Raw genomic sequence first — 6,559 nt, forward strand, 5'->3', positions numbered from 1 at the left:
GCCTAGAAAAAAAATACTATTCTAAGGGGAAAGGCCTGGAGAAACGGGACAACACAGAAAGACAAGGGAAGTTATGGTCCCACTGGGATGGACTCACCCCATGTGGCTCAATGGCTCACACTGGTACAATGCTTGCCTGGTTTGCACGAGGCCCTGGATTCCACTCACAGCACCTGATGAACTAAGCAGAACCCCAGCACTTGGGAGGCAGAGGCTGGGAGATCAGGAGTTCCCAAGATCCTGTCTCAAACAAACACAAAGGGATGTGAGCTTCAGAGCCCAGGAAAGCAAGAGTACCTGCTCTCACAACTGGTTCACGCCTCTTGCCAGCTGAAAAGCAAGAATTCCAGCAGAGTGAATACCCTTGCTGTGAAGGCTGCCAGCTTGAGATATTCCAAACAACAGCATTAAAATGGCTGCGTCGGCAGGACGGGCTCAGCAAATAAAGGGGCTAGCCACCAAATCCGAGGACCGGAGTTCAATTCCTGGAACCCACCCGGTAGCAGGGAATTGACGTCCATAAGCTGTTCTCTGACCTCCACACCTAGCCCATGGAACTTGTGTGCCCACACACGTTCATGGTCAAGCTAAACTTCTAAAACATGTTAAGATAGTGATGAATCAGGCTTGAGGCTTAAAAACTGGGACCCAGTACAGCCCGCGCTCCCAGCCTGCCTGTGATTTTCAGAGGCCATAGCAGACCCTTGTACTGTAAACTGCATCTTAATCCCTTGTGCAAGCCTTGTGAGCCATAGTTTTACCTAGTCAGCTTGTCTACCCCAGCACCCCCAACCAAACGGCCCATCAATCTCATTTACTGATAAAGGGTAAAGATAAAGAAGGGGGTGTTCCAAAGAAGCCCCTAGGGTGGGTCTGCCTGGTGCTGCTCAGGGAGGGACACACAGAGAACAGAGTGCCTCGTCAAGCTTGTGTTTCTCTCTCTCTCTCTCTCTCTCTCTCTCTCTCTCTCTCTCTCTCTCTCTCTCTTTCTTCTTTTTTCTAGGCAAGGCTTCTCTATGTAGCCCTGGCTGTTCTAGAACTCACTCTGTAGACCAGGCTGGCCCAGAACTCACAGAGATCCACTTCCCTCTGCCTCCCAAATGCTGGGACTAAAGGCATGTGCCACCACCACCTACCTGGCTTCTAGCTTTTTTTTTTTTCTGTTCTTTTCTTTCCTTTATCCCCTTCTCCTCCCCCTTTCCCTCCCCCATTTCTGTCCTCCCCTTTTCCTCTCACCCCTTACTTTTCTCATTCCTATCCTTTCCTAACAGTCTTTACATGGTAGCCCAGGGTAGCATGAAATTCAGGATGTTATGCAGGCTTGAGCTTGGAAGCCTCCTGCCTCAGCCTCCCAGGGATCTGGGATTACAGTCATGTGACATTATCTAGGCTTAATTTGGGTTTAATTTGTCCTTTCTAGTTTCTTGAGTTGAGAGCCCAACAAACTAAAAAGCTCAAGGTATGGGACTCAGAGAACAAATTATATTTATTTTTATTTTATGTGCACTGCTGTGAGTTGCCATGTGGGTGCTGGAAGAGCAGCCAGTGCTCTGCTAAGCCATCTCTCGAGTCGCTCCCCCTCCCCACAGAGGACAACTTAGAGATGTTTCCTATGAGTTTCTCTTCTTCCACCACAAGGGTCCCAGGAATCGAACTCAGGTTGCCAGGCTTGATGGCAAGCCCCTTTATCCACGGAGCCATCTCATCACTCCCTCTTTGTTCTTTTCTGAAATAAGCTTTTAAAGTTGTACGTTGACCTGGAAGCCTTACTTTTTCTTCCTGCCGTCTGTGCTGGTGAGGGTTCATGCTCTGGCTCTCTAAGGACAGAATAAAAACCAAATCACCACCACTGGCTGTTGCCAGGTAACTGTGGGGGTGGAGTTTAGACAGAATACCAACACACACACACACACACACACATACACACACCACAGGAGTGGTGATCCTCCCCTGCAATCCCAGGTAGAGGAAGGAAGATCAGGAGTTCAAGGTCAGCCTCAGCTATGTAGTGGATTTGAGGCTAGACTGGGCAAGGCTCTGGGGCTCACACACTGGTGTCTTTACAAAATGTAAGAAGGAAGGAAGGAAGTGAAAGAAAGGAGGAAAGTACCTAGAACAGGCTGTGGTTGAAACAAACTGGCGTGTTCTTATTCAGAAGAAACTCTGATCAAGAGCGTGTTCTTAGTGAGTGGGTGGGGGGCTTAGACTAAAGGGCATGTCTGACAGGGTCTCACTATGTAGACCAGGCTGGCCTGGAGCTCACAGATATCCATCCGCCTGCTTCTCTGGTCTGGGCTTACAGGTGTGTACCAATCTCTCTGGTCTAGTAAGTGCCGCCTGCCGCGGGCACAGGCCAGCTCTGTCTTTACCCTGCGTGCTTGTGTCTACTTCATTGACAGCACGAGTGTCTGTAGGTCAGAGGTCAACCCTGGCGGTCCTTCCTCAGGTGTCATCCATCCTGTATTTTGAGATAGGATCTTTCAGTGGTCACGTTTAAAGATAATTATATTCTTAGAGTAGTTATAATGAAAATAGCATAGAATAAAATGAACTCATAATGCTTATTTAAGGATTTTTTGTTTTGTTTTGTTTTTTCAAGACAGGGTTTCTCTGTGTAGCCCTGGCTGTCCTGGAACTCACTCTGTAGACCAGGCTGGCCTCGAACTCAGAAATCCGCCTGCCTCTGCCTCCCAAGTGCTGGGATTAAAGACGTGTGCCACCACTGCCCGGCTTATTTAAGGATTTTAAAATTACACAGGGGACTGAGCTCAGGTTTCATGCGTGGCGACAAGCGCCTTTGCCTATTGGCCCATGATGTCCATTTGAAAGTGCAGCTAAGGCCTGGTGTATTAAGGGCCTATAATCCTGACACTTGAAAGGTCGATTAATAAAAGGACTACGATGTTAGCCTGGGCTAAAAGAAATAAAATAAAACAAAACAGCACCGTACAACAACGAACTTGCCCTTCTGCCGAGCAAAGCCCGCTTCCCAGAGCTGTCCTCGCTAGATCTGGAACCATCTACTCCAAAGCTGTTTTTACTCGCCTAGACCACCAGAGGGCGCTAGGCACCTTCCAAAGTTGACCTCATCCTCACTAAAGAACGACCGCTTTCCAGCTCCTGTTAAAACCACCCCTCTTCCTTTCTGAACCTCAAAGGGTCCTCATTTCTGTGCCTCCCCAGGGATTTACAGTCTTCCAGCTAACAAGTCATAACGTTGCCATGGGAACGCCGCCTTCATTGTGTTTTTCTGTCCACCAATTGTCTTGGGAGGGAGCGACTCCCCTGCGAGAGGCTCCTTCGGGGAAACTCAGGGAGGTTCTGAGAAGCTTCCAAGACAATGGGCCTGTGGGTGTGGCTCAGAGCGCAGCGTGCACTTTAGCACGTACAGAACCCTGGCTTCCCATCCCAGCACCACGTAAGCGTGGCATTGGGTCCACACCTCTAGTCACAGCGCTGATGAGGTAGAGGCAGGAGGATCAGAAATCCCAGGTCATCCTCAGCTACTTATCAAGTTTAAGACCTGCCTGGGGGGCCCGAGGCCCTGTTTAATCTTAAAATCCCAGCACTCCGGAGGTTGAGGCAGATCATCATAAATTCAAGGACAGCAAGGATTACAGAGTGAGTTCCAGGCTTCCCATAGTTCAGACTTAAACCTTGTCTCAAAAACAAAGCAGAACAACACACACACACACACACATACATGCACCTGGGAGCGTGCGTCGCGGGTGTACACACACACACACACACACTCACACACACACACACACCCTTTCCTGGTAACCTGAGGAATGGACTGTTCATAGCTAGAAGGGCGGTGGGCGAGGTCTGGTGTGCCCCTATGCCTCTTCCATCAGAAGCACTCTCTGCCTCATTTGTAGGCATCCTGGCCTGGGGATGTGGCTCACTGGCACATTTCTTACCTAGCATTCAGGAAGCCCTCGGTTCTAGTCCATAGACCACCTAAACCAGGGAAGGTGGGTGGGTGCAAGCCTATGATCCGAGCAGTCATGAGCCCAGCACTTCATACTTGGTGTTCTTCACTGGGTAGAGACTTTGAGGCCAGCCTGGGCTACATAAGACTATCTGGGGAAAAAATGAAATATTTCACTTAACTCTTTTAACCACTCTGTTTCAGACACCAAACCTAATGACACACCCAAATCTCAGTCATGAGGACACTGCATCTCCCTGCTATCGTGATGACTAAAGTTGGACTTAGAAACACCTCGGAGACACACCTCCTGACATGCCTGGGATGGAGTTTCTACACTGGATTAACCGAGGGGAAGATCCACATTGAAAATATGGGTGGGGGCAACCCATGGGCTGGGGTTCTGGACTGTAGATGCAATGTGACAATCTGCTGCACATCCGGCTGAACAGTCTGTCCCATGTGGGAGCATGATTAACCCTTCCTGCCTGAATTGCATTTGTCAAGCAGTGAGGGAGGGGCTGGGTCCTAACAGAGTGGAAAGAGAGTGCCTGAGGTTGAAAACCTTGCCTTTAAATTACAGTGTGTGTGTGTGTGTGTGTGTGTGTGTGTGTGTGTGTGTGTGAGTGAGCCAGAGCCTTTATCCACGGGCCATCTCACTGTCCCAAGGCTCATTCCTTTGTAAGCTTACTTTAGTAGATAGGGTCTAAGAGACGGCTCAGTGTGGGAAGCATTTGCGTGAGGACCAGAGTTGGGATTCCCAGCACCCAAGTAAAAGCCCAGATGGGCATAATTACCCCAGGGCTCAAGAAGGCAGAGACGGGAGGTCCCCAGAGAGAGCTGGCTAGGTGTGTTAGCCGAATAAATGAGCTCAGGGTTCAACATGAAAAACGGAGTGCATCGAAAAAGACGCTTGACATTAACTTCTCGACCACACACACACACAATTATAAAAATAGAAACAATTTTTTTAAAAAAAAGAACGGAATTGGTGTTGGAGGTTCCCTCTGCCTTAAGCTCTGGCAGGTCTCTGCTGTGTCCCCTCACGCCACTCACTCACGATTCTTTTCTGCACTTCCCCCCTCTCTTGCAACACTCCAGTCCCTTTGGCTTCCCTTGCTTCTCCTTGACCTCTGTTAGCATCACTCCCTGTCTCGTGTGGCGTGTAGCGGAAAGCGGAGGATGAGTCTCTCAGCTTCTGATGCTCTGACTCAACCTTCCCTCCTGGGATCACCAGGGTTGTCTGAGCACACTTGGCTTAGGCAGCTTTCTGGGAAATGGAAGCCATGCTAGGGAGGCCTAAGCTGAGCCACATCCTGACCCTGGAGTTCACAGCATTTTTATCTCTGTTCTCTTCATACTTCCACCCAGAATGAGTTCATCTGCTTGTATAATCCAATTATGTTGTATCTTTTATATAATGGTGACTTAGTCTGCTTTGTGTGACTATAACGAAATGCAGGAGGCAGAGTAACCTTATAAGGGAAAGAGGTTTGCTTTGATTCATGGTTCTGGAGGCACAAGGTCAAAGGACTGGGTCTGGACCTCAGAGAGCCAAGAGACAGGAAGCCTAGACACGTACCTTCTAGTTTGTTGCCGAGGGCCAGCCCCAACTGGGGGTTTCTTCTTTCTTGTTGGTTCTTCTTGAGGCAGCAGAGGGGGAAGAGTTTAGGCAGAGGCTAAGACTTTGTCTTACAAGAAATTTAGGGTTGCTGTATAATAAGAAGTTTACTTATCTAAGTCTAAGTTACTATCCTATTGTAGCTGACCTGCCTTCTGTGATCCTCTGAGGCCAGAAACTGCAGTCTCAGGCATTTAGCATCTCATCCTAAAACAGCAGGAGATTAAGTAAAGGATTCATTGCTAGAGCCTTTTCCCTATTGTCCAGATGCCTCTTGCTTGTCTGGCTAGGGGGGAGTTTGGAGCAATGAACCTCTATTGTACGAGGAGAGGAGAGTAACACTTGCAGAAGGAAAAACTTTTACATAAGCAAGTATGCATAATCTCACATAAATTCATATACAGATCCATGCTCATTTTTTTCATTTATACATATCCACTCATACCCAGCTTGCATGCATTCTCACAATTACATACTTGCACACACATCCATACTTACATATGCATATGGAGCAAAAGACCAAGCACTGGTGCAGAAAGAACTCACTCATTCTGGATGAAAAATGGAGCTCCAATCTTTATTACATAGAAAAAGAAAAGGCAGCTGGGTGGTGGTGGCGCACGCCTTTAATCCCAGCATTTGGGAGGCAGAAGCAGGCGGATTTCTGAGTTCGAGGCCAGCCTGGTCTACAGAGTGAGTTCTAGGACAGCCAGGGCTACACAGAGAAACCCTGTCTCGAAAAAAAACAAAAAAAACAAAAAAAAAAAAAAAAAAAAAAAAAAAAAAAAAAAAAAAAAAAAAGAAAGAAAGAAAGAAAAAGAAGAAGAAAAGGCTTCTATTCTTTTAATGCTAAATGAATTAAACCCATGTTTGTAAGAAAAAAAGCTTTGTTTCTTTTAATAAGACTAAGCCTGCCTTGTCCTTACCTTGGGACCTGCTCTGTGCCATGGTAAGTAGAAGTCTGCCTGCTCCTTCTGCTCTCTGCAGCATCTTCTTTTTTCCTC

General features: G+C 47.8%; 1 long non-coding RNA gene across 1 annotated transcript; it reads left to right on the forward strand.

Annotated features, from left to right (window-relative positions):
- Window positions 1-3,295: 3,295 nt before the first annotated feature.
- Window positions 3,296-4,514, forward strand: LOC116070959. The gene is made up of 2 exons (XR_004110649.1): window positions 3,296-3,621; window positions 4,139-4,514. It is a non-coding gene; the product is annotated as an uncharacterized LOC116070959 (long non-coding RNA).
- The last annotated feature ends 2,045 nt before the right edge of the window (window positions 4,515-6,559 follow it).

The sequence above is a fragment of the Mastomys coucha genome, unplaced genomic scaffold, assembly GCF_008632895.1.
Source record: "Mastomys coucha isolate ucsf_1 unplaced genomic scaffold, UCSF_Mcou_1 pScaffold22, whole genome shotgun sequence".
NCBI lineage: Eukaryota > Metazoa > Chordata > Mammalia > Rodentia > Muridae > Mastomys > Mastomys coucha.